Here is an 18458-nt window from a genome sequence, read left to right as displayed (position 1 = left end):
CTGCGAAGGCCCTGCAGCAGCAACAGGGCGGCCCACGCCAAGCTCCAGGATGTCCTCAAGGAGCTGCGCTGGGAGACGCACGGGGACCAGCCCGCCCGCATCCGCTACCTCCAGCATGAGCTGGAGCTGGAGAAGAGGCTCTTCATCAAATACATCGTGGCGGGCTTCGAGGGAGAGCAAGAGGACAGCCAGGGGACGACGGGCCGAGAAGACAGAGAAGGGCCCTGGGGCAAGGCACAGCCAAAGAAGCCAACACAGGCTCCGTCCTCCCAGAACACACCTCAGCAGGGAGCCAAGGAAAGCTGCAGCACAGAGCAGGGCAGCAGCCGCCACCCTGTGAAGGACGCTCACGTCCAGGTGAGGAAACAGGCTGAGGAAGCTGGGCGTGTTGAGCCTGGGGAAGACAAGGCTCCGGGGAGACCTCAGGGCGGCCTGCCAGTCCCTAAAGGGGGCTACAGGAAAGCTGGGGAGAGACTCTTTGTCAGGGAGTGCAGTGGGGGGATCAGAGTAACGGCTCGAAGCAGAAAAGGGCAGGTTTGGGTCAGGTATAAGGAAGAAATCCTTCCCCGGGAGGGCGGCGAGGCCCCAACGCAGGCTGGGGGCGCCCCATCCCTGGGGGGGGCCCAAGGCCAGGCTGGACGGGGCTGGGGGCGGCCTGGGCTGGGGGCAGGGGTGGTGCCCATGGCAGGGGCTGGAACGAGGTGGGCTTTGAGCTCCCTTCCAAGCCAACCTTTTCTCTGATTTGGTGTTTGCAGGTGCCAGAGCCTTCCGACGAAGACCTAGTGCTGCCGGGCAGCACGTGCCCCGGGATGATGAAGCAGCACACCCGCCTCCAGCGTGCCCTGAGCGACCTGAAGAGGCTACGCCAGGCCCTGGAGGCAAAGAAATGCCTCTTGAGAGAGGGAAGCACCCAGGAAGCGTGCCAGGAGGTACAGAAGCTCCAGGAAGCCACAGAAAAACTGGTGGTACTTACCGAGCAGCTGGAGGAGAAATGCAGATCCCTGCAGGAGACCATCCACCAGGCCAGCAAGACTCCAGGGCCTCTGCCCAGCCAGAGCTCCGCCGAGGCGCCGCCACCTTGCGAGAGTGCCCCCAGCCCAAGGGAGGAGGTGCTGGTTGCCCAGCTCACGCAGCTGAGCAAGGAAAACAAGAGACTGGAAGAAGAAAATTCTCGCCTCCGAGGGCAGGTGGACTCAGCGATGGAAGTCCAAGCTGAAAGTGCTGACCTGAAGAGGCAGCTACAGCAAGTGGCAAAGGAGCAAAACTCCGCCCTGCGACAGGTCAGCAAGCTTCAGGCCCAGCTGCAAGAGGCAGAGCGCCAGCTGCAAGCGCTCAAGGAAATTGCAGACAGAGGGCCACAGCTGGAGAGAGAACACCTGGAGGCACAGCTAGCGCTCCAGAAGGAAGAGCAGGAGCTCGAGAGCTTGCAGAGGGCTCAGGCAGAAGGGAAGAGGCAGCACGAGGAAGCCTCGCAAATGTTACGAGCCCAGGTGGCTGACCTGGAAGATCGGTGCCACCACCAAACTGAACAACTCCAGCTGCTCGCTGAGGAACTGCAGCGGCTGAAAAGCGAGCAATCCAGCCCTGCCATTACCCATCTGCCACAGTTACCAACTACCACAGGTACCACCCACACAGTCACCTCCAAATCCGAGTCGGCAGAGGACAGCCCAGGGCCCTGCCTTCCTTCAGAGGAGGACGCTGCAGATGAGACCCAAGGAGCGGAAACGCAGCAAGAGTCCTTCATCCTGCAGGTTCCAGTGGGACAAGGACCATTAAGGATTCGGAAATTCCTGGCTCGGTACAGCTATGACCCTGCTGATAGTCCCAACGAGCATCCGAAGCTAGAGCTTCCCCTCACCGCAGGACAGTTTGTTTATGTCGTTGGGGAGATGGATGAGGATGGCTGGTATATAGGAGAGCGGACGGACGGCAGAAGAGGGTTCGTCCCCTCCAATCTGGTGGAAGAAGTTCTCGATGACCTCACCTTGACGCCAGTGCCTCCAGAGCTAAGGGATCTCCTTCTGGACACAGACGATGAGGAGAGTTCCACCGACAGCTGCAGCAGCAGTGGCGAAGCCGGGGATGATCCGGACAAAGAAATCTGTCCCGGTGCGCTGGCTGAAGAGGCCCTTGCAGAAGCCTTCCTGAAGGAGCTGCGTGATGGGCCAATCAGTCCCCGTGCGCTGGCTGAAGAGGCCCTTGCAAAAGCCCTCCTGGAGGAGCTGTGTGATGGGCCAATCTTTCCCGGTACGCTGGCTGCAGAGGCCTTTGCAGAAGCCTTCCTGAAGGAGCTGTGTGATGGGCCAATCTGTCCCCGTGCGCTGGCTGAAGAGCCCCTTGCAGAAGCCTTCCTGGAGGAGCTGTGTGATGGGCCAAAAGAGGAAGAAGAAACCTTCAGTGCAGGAAACAGTTATTCCCGCTACCCTTTCTGTCTGTCACCCATTTTGGAGGACGAGGAAGAAGATCGGGATGGGGGTGCCGAGGGTTTCAAAAATCAATAAACTGTGGATAATGATGAACCTGGCCTAGGTGATTCTTCTCCAGAATGTTTATAGAAATGGAAAAGCATTTCTTTGCCCTGCAGCTAACTGCACGCTGGAACAGGTTGGCCAGAGAGGCGGTTGAGTTCTTGGAGGCCTTCAAAAGCCACCTGGATGCGGTCCTGGGGACCTGCTCTGGGTGGCCCTGCCAGAGGTGGGGTTGGGACAGGCGGACTCAGAGCTCCCTTCCCTCAACCTCTGATTCTGGGGACGGAAAAGAGACCCCCAGCGAGGCCCTGCAGAGCCTCAGACCTCCTCGGGGCACTCTGGAGGGCCACAGGGCCTGCGGGGCCCCTTTCACGGGTTGTGGAAGCTCCCCATCACCAGCTCGTGTCACGGGGACTTGTCACAGCCCGGGGCAGTGGGCGCCCAAACCCTTCAGAGGCCGGAGCCACCACGCCGAGGGGGAGCTCCTCCTGTTACTGCCAGGCTCTCCCGGGCAGCGGGGCAGAGCTCTGTGCGCCTTATTATTATTATTTATTAGCTTTCTTGTGACAAAACGCATGGTTTTGGGGCTATTTCTGTCAGTACAGGCCAAGACCGCAGCCACCACTCCTCCCGTTACTGCCAGGCTCTCCCGGGCAGCGGGGCAGGGCTCTGTGCGCCTTTTTATTATTATTTATTAGCTTTATTGTGACAAAACGCGGTGTTTGGGGATATTGCTGTCAGCGTGGGCCAAGGCCGCAGCCCACCTTTGAAACTCTAACTCTAACCCTAACCCTAAAATGCCCCCACGGAGCTATCCCTAACCCTAACTGGAACCCTTACCCTAAGCCTAAGCCTAACCCTAACCCTAAAAGGCCCCCGTGTAGCTGAGGTAACCCTAACCCTAACCCTAATTAGGACCCCAGAAAACACGTACGCCGTCACTTTCTCCCATCAAAAAGTGCTCCCAACGGAAGCCTTTGGGTACACCTGGACTCCCTTGGGGACCCCTTACGCAACCCCACAAGCAACAGGACTCTGCGCCTTCTCTCTTTCCAAACAACCCGAAACGTAACCCTAACCGGAACACTGAGCCGAACCCTAAGTAGGACCCAAGACAACACGGACGGCGCCACTTTCTCCCATCCAAAAGTGCTCCCAACAGAAGCCTTTGGGTACACCCGAACTCCCTTGGGGAGCCTTTACACAACCCCACACACAACACGACCGTGCTTTTCATGGCCGTGCTATTCCAAAATGAAAACTGTTCTGAACTGATGGTTTGCTCCACAAACATGCTCTTAGGGCTGGTTGGTTTGTTTGGTTTTTGTTTCGTTTTTTTTTTTTTTTGAAAACATCCAGAGGCAACAACGTGAGGCTGCAAGAGGAGACGTTCAGGCTGAATATCAGGAAATGTGTCCTTACTTAGAAATGTGGTCTGGCTCTGGAACTAGCTCCCGCTGAAAGGTTGCATGGCACAAAGGCTGCCAGAGTTCAAGAAGCGTTTGGACAATGATCTCAGACACATGGCAGAGCTTAGTGATATGGTTTAGTGGAGGACTGTTAGTGTTAGGTCCGAGGTTGGACTCGGTGATCTTGGAGGTCTCTGCCAACTTAGATGATTCTGTGATTCTGTGAGTAATGGGTGGTTCTGTGTGGAGCCAGGAGTTGGACCTGATGATCGTTGTGGGTCCCTTCCACCTTGCTATGACTCTATGATTACAGGACAAAAGAAGGCGATTTAGCCGAACGCCTAATGGGAACGCCATTCATCCTCACAGCATATGAGGCCTTACATCCTGACACCACGCGACACCACACCTCCCAACACCATGAAATGCCAAACACCCCAAGGCAATGGGCGACCAAACATCCCACCAACATGGGGGGCCAACCACCCCAACACCACGGAAGGCCATACCACCCAGCCCCATATAAGGCCATACCACCCAGCCCCATATAAGGCCAACTGCCCAACTCCATATAAGGTCATGCTGCCCCTTATAAGCCATACCGCCCAACTCCACATAAGGTCATGCTGCCCCTTATAAGGCATACCGCCCAACTCCATATAAGGCCATACCGCCCAACTCCATATGACGTCATGCTGCCCCATATAAGGCACACCGCCCATCTCCATATAAGGTCATGGTGCCCCGCCCTCCATTGTGACGTCATGCCCGCACACAGTATAAATTGCACGCGCACGCACCCATGGCCAGTAGCAGACGCTGTCTCCGCACCTGTGCGACTGGGACGGAAGGCAGTAGACGCTACAGGGTCAGGGGCTGCCGCCCCTCGCAGACCCAGCGAAGGTGACCGTCAGTGGCCAACGGCCACAGCAGTCACAGGCCAACAAACTTATTTCTTGTACCCGCGGCCATGGTGCGGGACGTTGCAGGCCGGGGACTGACGGGGCCCAGCCGCCCCGCGCCCCGACGGGGCCCAGCGCAGCTCCCTGGCAACCCTGCGCAGCAGGAGGAGCGCCGGCAGGAGCTGCAGGCACTGCGGGCCAAACTGGATGGCGAGCGGCTCCACAACCAGGAGCTGCGGCGCCACTTCGCCGCTGAGATCTCCAAGATGAAGGAGGCGGCAAAGAGGGAGCAGCAGCTGATGGTCCAGCAGCTGCAGTGTGAGTGGGAGAAGCAGCAGGCCCTCGACATACAGCGGCTGCAGGAGCTGCAGTGGCAGCAGCGCGCAGCGGAGACCCGGCAGCTGCTGCGGTGGAAGGAGGCCGAGCTGCTGGCGGCGCAGGAGATGCTGCAGCAGGAGCGCGACGCTGCCCTGCACCAAGCACGGGAGCTGCAGCGGCAGCTGGCCGACGAGCTGCGAAGGCCCTGCAGCAGCAACAGGGCGGCCCACGCCAAGCTCCAGGATGTCCTCAAGGAGCTGCGCTGGGAGACGCACGGGGACCAGCCCGCCCGCATCCGCTACCTCCAGCATGAGCTGGAGCTGGAGAAGAGGCTCTTCATCAAATACATCGTGGCGGGCTTCGAGGGAGAGCAAGAGGACAGCCAGGGGACGACGGGCCGAGAAGACAGAGAAGGGCCCTGGGGCAAGGCACAGCCAAAGAAGCCAACACAGGCTCCGTCCTCCCAGAACACACCTCAGCAGGGAGCCAAGGAAAGCTGCAGCACAGAGCAGGGCAGCAGCCGCCACCCTGTGAAGGACGCTCACGTCCAGGTGAGGAAACAGGCTGAGGAAGCTGGGCGTGTTGAGCCTGGGGAAGACAAGGCTCCGGGGAGACCTCAGGGCGGCCTGCCAGTCCCTAAAGGGGGCTACAGGAAAGCTGGGGAGAGACTCTTTGTCAGGGAGTGCAGTGGGGGGATCAGAGTAACGGCTCGAAGCAGAAAAGGGCAGGTTTGGGTCAGGTATAAGGAAGAAATCCTTCCCCGGGAGGGCGGCGAGGCCCCAACGCAGGCTGGGGGCGCCCCATCCCTGGGGGGGGCCCAAGGCCAGGCTGGACGGGGCTGGGGGCGGCCTGGGCTGGGGGCAGGGGTGGTGCCCATGGCAGGGGCTGGAACGAGGTGGGCTTTGAGCTCCCTTCCAAGCCAACCTTTTCTCTGATTTGGTGTTTGCAGGTGCCAGAGCCTTCCGACGAAGACCTAGTGCTGCCGGGCAGCACGTGCCCCGGGATGATGAAGCAGCACACCCGCCTCCAGCGTGCCCTGAGCGACCTGAAGAGGCTACGCCAGGCCCTGGAGGCAAAGAAATGCCTCTTGAGAGAGGGAAGCACCCAGGAAGCGTGCCAGGAGGTACAGAAGCTCCAGGAAGCCACAGAAAAACTGGTGGTACTTACCGAGCAGCTGGAGGAGAAATGCAGATCCCTGCAGGAGACCATCCACCAGGCCAGCAAGACTCCAGGGCCTCTGCCCAGCCAGAGCTCCGCCGAGGCGCCGCCACCTTGCGAGAGTGCCCCCAGCCCAAGGGAGGAGGTGCTGGTTGCCCAGCTCACGCAGCTGAGCAAGGAAAACAAGAGACTGGAAGAAGAAAATTCTCGCCTCCGAGGGCAGGTGGACTCAGCGATGGAAGTCCAAGCTGAAAGTGCTGACCTGAAGAGGCAGCTACAGCAAGTGGCAAAGGAGCAAAACTCCGCCCTGCGACAGGTCAGCAAGCTTCAGGCCCAGCTGCAAGAGGCAGAGCGCCAGCTGCAAGCGCTCAAGGAAATTGCAGACAGAGGGCCACAGCTGGAGAGAGAACACCTGGAGGCACAGCTAGCGCTCCAGAAGGAAGAGCAGGAGCTCGAGAGCTTGCAGAGGGCTCAGGCAGAAGGGAAGAGGCAGCACGAGGAAGCCTCGCAAATGTTACGAGCCCAGGTGGCTGACCTGGAAGATCGGTGCCACCACCAAACTGAACAACTCCAGCTGCTCGCTGAGGAACTGCAGCGGCTGAAAAGCGAGCAATCCAGCCCTGCCATTACCCATCTGCCACAGTTACCAACTACCACAGGTACCACCCACACAGTCACCTCCAAATCCGAGTCGGCAGAGGACAGCCCAGGGCCCTGCCTTCCTTCAGAGGAGGACGCTGCAGATGAGACCCAAGGAGCGGAAACGCAGCAAGAGTCCTTCATCCTGCAGGTTCCAGTGGGACAAGGACCATTAAGGATTCGGAAATTCCTGGCTCGGTACAGCTATGACCCTGCTGATAGTCCCAACGAGCATCCGAAGCTAGAGCTTCCCCTCACCGCAGGACAGTTTGTTTATGTCGTTGGGGAGATGGATGAGGATGGCTGGTATATAGGAGAGCGGACGGACGGCAGAAGAGGGTTCGTCCCCTCCAATCTGGTGGAAGAAGTTCTCGATGACCTCACCTTGACGCCAGTGCCTCCAGAGCTAAGGGATCTCCTTCTGGACACAGACGATGAGGAGAGTTCCACCGACAGCTGCAGCAGCAGTGGCGAAGCCGGGGATGATCCGGACAAAGAAATCTGTCCCGGTGCGCTGGCTGAAGAGGCCCTTGCAGAAGCCTTCCTGAAGGAGCTGCGTGATGGGCCAATCAGTCCCCGTGCGCTGGCTGAAGAGGCCCTTGCAAAAGCCCTCCTGGAGGAGCTGTGTGATGGGCCAATCTTTCCCGGTACGCTGGCTGCAGAGGCCTTTGCAGAAGCCTTCCTGAAGGAGCTGTGTGATGGGCCAATCTGTCCCCGTGCGCTGGCTGAAGAGCCCCTTGCAGAAGCCTTCCTGGAGGAGCTGTGTGATGGGCCAAAAGAGGAAGAAGAAACCTTCAGTGCAGGAAACAGTTATTCCCGCTACCCTTTCTGTCTGTCACCCATTTTGGAGGACGAGGAAGAAGATCGGGATGGGGGTGCCGAGGGTTTCAAAAATCAATAAACTGTGGATAATGATGAACCTGGCCTAGGTGATTCTTCTCCAGAATGTTTATAGAAATGGAAAAGCATTTCTTTGCCCTGCAGCTAACTGCACGCTGGAACAGGTTGGCCAGAGAGGCGGTTGAGTTCTTGGAGGCCTTCAAAAGCCACCTGGATGCGGTCCTGGGGACCTGCTCTGGGTGGCCCTGCCAGAGGTGGGGTTGGGACAGGCGGACTCAGAGCTCCCTTCCCTCAACCTCTGATTCTGGGGACGGAAAAGAGACCCCCAGCGAGGCCCTGCAGAGCCTCAGACCTCCTCGGGGCACTCTGGAGGGCCACAGGGCCTGCGGGGCCCCTTTCACGGGTTGTGGAAGCTCCCCATCACCAGCTCGTGTCACGGGGACTTGTCACAGCCCGGGGCAGTGGGCGCCCAAACCCTTCAGAGGCCGGAGCCACCACGCCGAGGGGGAGCTCCTCCTGTTACTGCCAGGCTCTCCCGGGCAGCGGGGCAGAGCTCTGTGCGCCTTATTATTATTATTTATTAGCTTTCTTGTGACAAAACGCATGGTTTTGGGGCTATTTCTGTCAGTACAGGCCAAGACCGCAGCCACCACTCCTCCCGTTACTGCCAGGCTCTCCCGGGCAGCGGGGCAGGGCTCTGTGCGCCTTTTTATTATTATTTATTAGCTTTATTGTGACAAAACGCGGTGTTTGGGGATATTGCTGTCAGCGTGGGCCAAGGCCGCAGCCCACCTTTGAAACTCTAACTCTAACCCTAACCCTAAAATGCCCCCACGGAGCTATCCCTAACCCTAACTGGAACCCTTACCCTAAGCCTAAGCCTAACCCTAACCCTAAAAGGCCCCCGTGTAGCTGAGGTAACCCTAACCCTAACCCTAATTAGGACCCCAGAAAACACGTACGCCGTCACTTTCTCCCATCAAAAAGTGCTCCCAACGGAAGCCTTTGGGTACACCTGGACTCCCTTGGGGACCCCTTACGCAACCCCACAAGCAACAGGACTCTGCGCCTTCTCTCTTTCCAAACAACCCGAAACGTAACCCTAACCGGAACACTGAGCCGAACCCTAAGTAGGACCCAAGACAACACGGACGGCGCCACTTTCTCCCATCCAAAAGTGCTCCCAACAGAAGCCTTTGGGTACACCCGAACTCCCTTGGGGAGCCTTTACACAACCCCACACACAACACGACCGTGCTTTTCATGGCCGTGCTATTCCAAAATGAAAACTGTTCTGAACTGATGGTTTGCTCCACAAACATGCTCTTAGGGCTGGTTGGTTTGTTTGGTTTTTGTTTCGTTTTTTTTTTTTTTTGAAAACATCCAGAGGCAACAACGTGAGGCTGCAAGAGGAGACGTTCAGGCTGAATATCAGGAAATGTGTCCTTACTTAGAAATGTGGTCTGGCTCTGGAACTAGCTCCCGCTGAAAGGTTGCATGGCACAAAGGCTGCCAGAGTTCAAGAAGCGTTTGGACAATGATCTCAGACACATGGCAGAGCTTAGTGATATGGTTTAGTGGAGGACTGTTAGTGTTAGGTCCGAGGTTGGACTCGGTGATCTTGGAGGTCTCTGCCAACTTAGATGATTCTGTGATTCTGTGAGTAATGGGTGGTTCTGTGTGGAGCCAGGAGTTGGACCTGATGATCGTTGTGGGTCCCTTCCACCTTGCTATGACTCTATGATTACAGGACAAAAGAAGGCGATTTAGCCGAACGCCTAATGGGAACGCCATTCATCCTCACAGCATATGAGGCCTTACATCCTGACACCACGCGACACCACACCTCCCAACACCATGAAATGCCAAACACCCCAAGGCAATGGGCGACCAAACATCCCACCAACATGGGGGGCCAACCACCCCAACACCACGGAAGGCCATACCACCCATATAAGGCCATACCACCCAGCCCCATATAAGGCCATACCACCCAGCCCCATATAAGGCCATACCGCCCAACTCCATATAAGGAACTGCCCAACTCCATATAAGGTCATGCTGCCCCTTATAAGCCATACCGCCCAACTCCACATAAGGTCATGCTGCCCCTTATAAGGCATACCGCCCAACTCCATATAAGGCCATACCGCCCAACTCCATATGACGTCATGCTGCCCCATATAAGGCACACCGCCCATCTCCATATAAGGTCATGGTGCCCCGCCCTCCATTGTGACGTCATGCCCGCACACAGTATAAATTGCACGCGCACGCACCCATGGCCAGTAGCAGACGCTGTCTCCGCACCTGTGCGACTGGGACGGAAGGCAGTAGACGCTACAGGGTCAGGGGCTGCCGCCCCTCGCAGACCCAGCGAAGGTGACCGTCAGTGGCCAACGGCCACAGCAGTCACAGGCCAACAAACTTATTTCTTGTACCCGCGGCCATGGTGCGGGACGTTGCAGGCCGGGGACTGACGGGGCCCAGCCGCCCCGCGCCCCGACGGGGCCCAGCGCAGCTCCCTGGCAACCCTGCGCAGCAGGAGGAGCGCCGGCAGGAGCTGCAGGCACTGCGGGCCAAACTGGATGGCGAGCGGCTCCACAACCAGGAGCTGCGGCGCCACTTCGCCGCTGAGATCTCCAAGATGAAGGAGGCGGCAAAGAGGGAGCAGCAGCTGATGGTCCAGCAGCTGCAGTGTGAGTGGGAGAAGCAGCAGGCCCTCGACATACAGCGGCTGCAGGAGCTGCAGTGGCAGCAGCGCGCAGCGGAGACCCGGCAGCTGCTGCGGTGGAAGGAGGCCGAGCTGCTGGCGGCGCAGGAGATGCTGCAGCAGGAGCGCGACGCTGCCCTGCACCAAGCACGGGAGCTGCAGCGGCAGCTGGCCGACGAGCTGCGAAGGCCCTGCAGCAGCAACAGGGCGGCCCACGCCAAGCTCCAGGATGTCCTCAAGGAGCTGCGCTGGGAGACGCACGGGGACCAGCCCGCCCGCATCCGCTACCTCCAGCATGAGCTGGAGCTGGAGAAGAGGCTCTTCATCAAATACATCGTGGCGGGCTTCGAGGGAGAGCAAGAGGACAGCCAGGGGACGACGGGCCGAGAAGACAGAGAAGGGCCCTGGGGCAAGGCACAGCCAAAGAAGCCAACACAGGCTCCGTCCTCCCAGAACACACCTCAGCAGGGAGCCAAGGAAAGCTGCAGCACAGAGCAGGGCAGCAGCCGCCACCCTGTGAAGGACGCTCACGTCCAGGTGAGGAAACAGGCTGAGGAAGCTGGGCGTGTTGAGCCTGGGGAAGACAAGGCTCCGGGGAGACCTCAGGGCGGCCTGCCAGTCCCTAAAGGGGGCTACAGGAAAGCTGGGGAGAGACTCTTTGTCAGGGAGTGCAGTGGGGGGATCAGAGTAACGGCTTGAAGCAGAAAAGGGCAGGTTTGGGTCAGGTATAAGGAAGAAATCCTTCCCCGGGAGGGCGGCGAGGCCCCAACGCAGGCTGGGGGCGCCCCATCCCTGGGGGGGGCCCAAGGCCAGGCTGGACGGGGCTGGGGGCGGCCTGGGCTGGGGGCAGGGGTGGTGCCCATGGCAGGGGCTGGAACGAGGTGGGCTTTGAGCTCCCTTCCAAGCCAACCTTTTCTCTGATTTGGTGTTTGCAGGTGCCAGAGCCTTCCGACGAAGACCTGGTGCTGCCGGGCAGCACGTGCCCCGGGATGATGAAGCAGCACACCCGCCTCCAGCGTGCCCTGAGCGACCTGAAGAGGCTACGCCAGGCCCTGGAGGCAAAGAAATGCCTCTTGAGAGAGGGAAGCACCCAGGAAGCGTGCCAGGAGGTACAGAAGCTCCAGGAAGCCACAGAAAAACTGGTGGTACTTACCGAGCAGCTGGAGGAGAAATGCAGATCCCTGCAGGAGACCATCCACCAGGCCAGCAAGACTCCAGGGCCTCTGCCCAGCCAGAGCTCCGCCGAGGCGCCGCCACCTTGCGAGAGTGCCCCCAGCCCAAGGGAGGAGGTGCTGGTTGCCCAGCTCACGCAGCTGAGCAAGGAAAACAAGAGACTGGAAGAAGAAAATTCTCGCCTCCGAGGGCAGGTGGACTCAGCGATGGAAGTCCAAGCTGAAAGTGCTGACCTGAAGAGGCAGCTACAGCAAGTGGCAAAGGAGCAAAACTCCGCCCTGCGACAGGTCAGCAAGCTTCAGGCCCAGCTGCAAGAGGCAGAGCGCCAGCTGCAAGCGCTCAAGGAAATTGCAGACAGAGGGCCACAGCTGGAGAGAGAACACCTGGAGGCACAGCTAGCGCTCCAGAAGGAAGAGCAGGAGCTCGAGAGCTTGCAGAGGGCTCAGGCAGAAGGGAAGAGGCAGCACGAGGAAGCCTCGCAAATGTTACGAGCCCAGGTGGCTGACCTGGAAGATCGGTGCCACCACCAAACTGAACAACTCCAGCTGCTCGCTGAGGAACTGCAGCGGCTGAAAAGCGAGCAATCCAGCCCTGCCATTACCCATCTGCCACAGTTACCAACTACCACAGGTACCACCCACACAGTCACCTCCAAATCCGAGTCGGCAGAGGACAGCCCAGGGCCCTGCCTTCCTTCAGAGGAGGACGCTGCAGATGAGACCCAAGGAGCGGAAACGCAGCAAGAGTCCTTCATCCTGCAGGTTCCAGTGGGACAAGGACCATTAAGGATTCGGAAATTCCTGGCTCGGTACAGCTATGACCCTGCTGATAGTCCCAACGAGCATCCGAAGCTAGAGCTTCCCCTCACCGCAGGACAGTTTGTTTATGTCGTTGGGGAGATGGATGAGGATGGCTGGTATATAGGAGAGCGGACGGACGGCAGAAGAGGGTTCGTCCCCTCCAATCTGGTGGAAGAAGTTCTCGATGACCTCACCTTGACGCCAGTGCCTCCAGAGCTAAGGGATCTCCTTCTGGACACAGACGATGAGGAGAGTTCCACCGACAGCTGCAGCAGCAGTGGCGAAGCCGGGGATGATCCGGACAAAGAAATCTGTCCCGGTGCGCTGGCTGAAGAGGCCCTTGCAGAAGCCTTCCTGAAGGAGCTGCGTGATGGGCCAATCAGTCCCCGTGCGCTGGCTGAAGAGGCCCTTGCAAAAGCCCTCCTGGAGGAGCTGTGTGATGGGCCAATCTTTCCCGGTACGCTGGCTGCAGAGGCCTTTGCAGAAGCCTTCCTGAAGGAGCTGTGTGATGGGCCAATCTGTCCCCGTGCGCTGGCTGAAGAGCCCCTTGCAGAAGCCTTCCTGGAGGAGCTGTGTGATGGGCCAAAAGAGGAAGAAGAAACCTTCAGTGCAGGAAACAGTTATTCCCGCTACCCTTTCTGTCTGTCACCCATTTTGGAGGACGAGGAAGAAGATCGGGATGGGGGTGCCGAGGGTTTCAAAAATCAATAAACTGTGGATAATGATGAACCTGGCCTAGGTGATTCTTCTCCAGAATGTTTATAGAAATGGAAAAGCATTTCTTTGCCCTGCAGCTAACTGCACGCTGGAACAGGTTGGCCAGAGAGGCGGTCGAGTTCTTGGAGGCCTTCAAAAGCCACCTGGATGCGGTCCTGGGGACCTGCTCTGGGTGGCCCTGCCAGAGGTGGGGTTGGGACAGGCGGACTCAGAGCTCCCTTCCCTCAACCTCTGATTCTGGGGACGGAAAAGAGACCCCCAGCGAGGCCCTGCAGAGCCTCAGACCTCCTCGGGGCACTCTGGAGGGCCACAGGGCCTGCGGGGCCCCTTTCACGGGTTGTGGAAGCTCCCCATCACCAGCTCGTGTCACGGGGACTTGTCACAGCCCGGGGCAGTGGGCGCCCAAACCCTTCAGAGGCCGGAGCCACCACGCCGAGGGGGAGCTCCTCCTGTTACTGCCAGGCTCTCCCGGGCAGCGGGGCAGAGCTCTGTGCGCCTTATTATTATTATTTATTAGCTTTCTTGTGACAAAACGCATGGTTTTGGGGCTATTTCTGTCAGTACAGGCCAAGACCGCAGCCACCACTCCTCCCGTTACTGCCAGGCTCTCCCGGGCAGCGGGGCAGGGCTCTGTGCGCCTTTTTATTATTATTTATTAGCTTTATTGTGACAAAACGCGGTGTTTGGGGATATTGCTGTCAGCGTGGGCCAAGGCCGCAGCCCACCTTTGAAACTCTAACTCTAACCCTAACCCTAAAATGCCCCCACGGAGCTATCCCTAACCCTAACTGGAACCCTTACCCTAAGCCTAAGCCTAACCCTAACCCTAAAAGGCCCCCGTGTAGCTGAGGTAACCCTAACCCTAACCCTAATTAGGACCCCAGAAAACACGTACGCCGTCACTTTCTCCCATCAAAAAGTGCTCCCAACGGAAGCCTTTGGGTACACCTGGACTCCCTTGGGGACCCCTTACGCAACCCCACAAGCAACAGGACTCTGCGCCTTCTCTCTTTCCAAACAACCCGAAACGTAACCCTAACCGGAACACTGAGCCGAACCCTAAGTAGGACCCAAGACAACACGGACGGCGCCACTTTCTCCCATCCAAAAGTGCTCCCAACAGAAGCCTTTGGGTACACCCGAACTCCCTTGGGGAGCCTTTACACAACCCCACACACAACACGACCGTGCTTTTCATGGCCGTGCTATTCCAAAATGAAAACTGTTCTGAACTGATGGTTTGCTCCACAAACATGCTCTTAGGGCTGGTTGGTTTGTTTGGTTTTTGTTTCGTTTTTTTTTTTTTTTTGAAAACATCCAGAGGCAACAACGTGAGGCTGCAAGAGGAGACGTTCAGGCTGAATATCAGGAAATGTGTCCTTACTTAGAAATGTGGTCTGGCTCTGGAACTAGCTCCCGCTGAAAGGTTGCATGGCACAAAGGCTGCCAGAGTTCAAGAAGCGTTTGGACAATGATCTCAGACACATGGCAGAGCTTAGTGATATGGTTTAGTGGAGGACTGTTAGTGTTAGGTCCGAGGTTGGACTCGGTGATCTTGGAGGTCTCTGCCAACTTAGATGATTCTGTGATTCTGTGAGTAATGGGTGGTTCTGTGTGGAGCCAGGAGTTGGACCTGATGATCGTTGTGGGTCCCTTCCACCTTGCTATGACTCTATGATTACAGGACAAAAGAAGGCGATTTAGCCGAACGCCTAATGGGAACGCCATTCATCCTCACAGCATATGAGGCCTTACATCCTGACACCACGCGACACCACACCTCCCAACACCATGAAATGCCAAACACCCCAAGGCAATGGGCGACCAAACATCCCACCAACATGGGGGGCCAACCACCCCAACACCACGGAAGGCCATACCACCCAGCCCCATATAAGGCCATACCACCCAGCCCCATATAAGGCCATACCGCCCAACTCCATATAAGGAACTGCCCAACTCCATATAAGGTCATGCTGCCCCTTATAAGCCATACCGCCCAACTCCACATAAGGTCATGCTGCCCCTTATAAGGCATACCGCCCAACTCCATATAAGGCCATACCGCCCAACTCCATATGACGTCATGCTGCCCCATATAAGGCACACCGCCCATCTCCATATAAGGTCATGGTGCCCCGCCCTCCATTGTGACGTCATGCCCGCACACAGTATAAATTGCACGCGCACGCACCCATGGCCAGTAGCAGACGCTGTCTCCGCACCTGTGCGACTGGGACGGAAGGCAGTAGACGCTACAGGGTCAGGGGCTGCCGCCCCTCGCAGACCCAGCGAAGGTGACCGTCAGTGGCCAACGGCCACAGCAGTCACAGGCCAACAAACTTATTTCTTGTACCCGCGGCCATGGTGCGGGACGTTGCAGGCCGGGGACTGACGGGGCCCAGCCGCCCCGCGCCCCGACGGGGCCCAGCGCAGCTCCCTGGCAACCCTGCGCAGCAGGAGGAGCGCCGGCAGGAGCTGCAGGCACTGCGGGCCAAACTGGATGGCGAGCGGCTCCACAACCAGGAGCTGCGGCGCCACTTCGCCGCTGAGATCTCCAAGATGAAGGAGGCGGCAAAGAGGGAGCAGCAGCTGATGGTCCAGCAGCTGCAGTGTGAGTGGGAGAAGCAGCAGGCCCTCGACATACAGCGGCTGCAGGAGCTGCAGTGGCAGCAGCGCGCAGCGGAGACCCGGCAGCTGCTGCGGTGGAAGGAGGCCGAGCTGCTGGCGGCGCAGGAGATGCTGCAGCAGGAGCGCGACGCTGCCCTGCACCAAGCACGGGAGCTGCAGCGGCAGCTGGCCGACGAGCTGCGAAGGCCCTGCAGCAGCAACAGGGCGGCCCACGCCAAGCTCCAGGATGTCCTCAAGGAGCTGCGCTGGGAGACGCACGGGGACCAGCCCGCCCGCATCCGCTACCTCCAGCATGAGCTGGAGCTGGAGAAGAGGCTCTTCATCAAATACATCGTGGCGGGCTTCGAGGGAGAGCAAGAGGACAGCCAGGGGACGACGGGCCGAGAAGACAGAGAAGGGCCCTGGGGCAAGGCACAGCCAAAGAAGCCAACACAGGCTCCGTCCTCCCAGAACACACCTCAGCAGGGAGCCAAGGAAAGCTGCAGCACAGAGCAGGGCAGCAGCCGCCACCCTGTGAAGGACGCTCACGTCCAGGTGAGGAAACAGGCTGAGGAAGCTGGGCGTGTTGAGCCTGGGGAAGACAAGGCTCCGGGGAGACCTCAGGGCGGCCTGCCAGTCCCTAAAGGGGGCTACAGGAAAGCTGGGGAGAGACTCTTTGTCAGGGAGTGCAGTGGGGGGATCAGAGTAACGGCTTGAAGCAGAAAAGGGCAGGTTTGGGTCAGGTATAAGGAAGAAATCCTTCCCCGGGAGGGCGGCGAGGCCCCAACGCAGGCTGGGGGTGCCCCATCCCTGGGGGGGGCCCAAGGCCAGGCTGGACGGGGCTGGGGGCGGCCTGGGCTGGGGGCAGGGGTGGTGCCCATGGCAGGGGCTGGAACGAGGTGGGCTTTGAGCTCCCTTCCAAGCCAACCTTTTCTCTGATTTGGTGTTTGCAGGTGCCAGAGCCTTCCGACGAAGACCTGGTGCTGCCGGGCAGCACGTGCCCCGGGATGATGAAGCAGCACACCCGCCTCCAGCGTGCCCTGAGCGACCTGAAGAGGCTACGCCAGGCCCTGGAGGCAAAGAAATGCCTCTTGAGAGAGGGAAGCACCCAGGAAGCGTGCCAGGAGGTACAGAAGCTCCAGGAAGCCACAGAAAAACTGGTGGTACTTACCGAGCAGCTGGAGGAGAAATGCAGATCCCTGCAGGAGACCATCCACCAGGCCAGCAAGACTCCAGGGCCTCTGCCCAGCCAGAGCTCCGCCGAGGCGCCGCCACCTTGCGAGAGTGCCCCCAGCCCAAGGGAGGAGGTGCTGGTTGCCCAGCTCACGCAGCTGAGCAAGGAAAACAAGAGACTGGAAGAAGAAAATTCTCGCCTCCGAGGGCAGGTGGACTCAGCGATGGAAGTCCAAGCTGAAAGTGCTGACCTGAAGAGGCAGCTACAGCAAGTGGCAAAGGAGCAAAACTCCGCCCTGCGACAGGTCAGCAAGCTTCAGGCCCAGCTGCAAGAGGCAGAGCGCCAGCTGCAAGCGCTCAAGGAAATTGCAGACAGAGGGCCACAGCTGGAGAGAGAACACCTGGAGGCACAGCTAGCGCTCCAGAAGGAAGAGCAGGAGCTCGAGAGCTTGCAGAGGGCTCAGGCAGAAGGGAAGAGGCAGCACGAGGAAGCCTCGCAAATGTTACGAGCCCAGGTGGCTGACCTGGAAGATCGGTGCCACCACCAAACTGAACAACTCCAGCTGCTCGCTGAGGAACTGCAGCGGCTGAAAAGCGAGCAATCCAGCCCTGCCATTACCCATCTGCCACAGTTACCAACTACCACAGGTACCACCCACACAGTCACCTCCAAATCCGAGTCGGCAGAGGACAGCCCAGGGCCCTGCCTTCCTTCAGAGGAGGACGCTGCAGATGAGACCCAAGGAGCGGAAACGCAGCAAGAGTCCTTCATCCTGCAGGTTCCAGTGGGACAGGGACCATTAAGGATTCGGAAATTCCTGGCTCGGTACAGCTATGACCCTGCTGATAGTCCCAACGAGCATCCGAAGCTAGAGCTTCCCCTCACCGCAGGACAGTTTGTTTATGTCGTTGGGGAGATGGATGAGGATGGCTGGTATATAGGAGAGCGGACGGACGGCAGAAGAGGGTTCGTCCCCTCCAATCTGGTGGAAGAAGTTCTCGATGACCTCACCTTGACGCCAGTGCCTCCAGAGCTAAGGGATCTCCTTCTGGACACAGACGATGAGGAGAGTTCCACCGACAGCTGCAGCAGCAGTGGCGAAGCCGGGGATGATCCGGACAAAGAAATCTGTCCCGGTGCGCTGGCTGAAGAGGCCCTTGCAGAAGCCTTCCTGAAGGAGCTGCGTGATGGGCCAATCAGTCCCCGTGCGCTGGCTGAAGAGGCCCTTGCAAAAGCCCTCCTGGAGGAGCTGTGTGATGGGCCAATCTTTCCCGGTACGCTGGCTGCAGAGGCCTTTGCAGAAGCCTTCCTGAAGGAGCTGTGTGATGGGCCAATCTGTCCCCGTGCGCTGGCTGAAGAGCCCCTTGCAGAAGCCTTCCTGGAGGAGCTGTGTGATGGGCCAAAAGAGGAAGAAGAAACCTTCAGTGCAGGAAACAGTTATTCCCGCTACCCTTTCTGTCTGTCACCCATTTTGGAGGACGAGGAAGAAGATCGGGATGGGGGTGCCGAGGGTTTCAAAAATCAATAAACTGTG

The sequence above is a fragment of the Anser cygnoides genome, chromosome 1 (assembly GCF_040182565.1).
Source record: "Anser cygnoides isolate HZ-2024a breed goose chromosome 1, Taihu_goose_T2T_genome, whole genome shotgun sequence".
In the NCBI taxonomy this organism is placed as follows: Eukaryota; Metazoa; Chordata; class Aves; order Anseriformes; family Anatidae; genus Anser; species Anser cygnoides.
Note: the sequence above shows the minus strand (reverse complement) of the source record.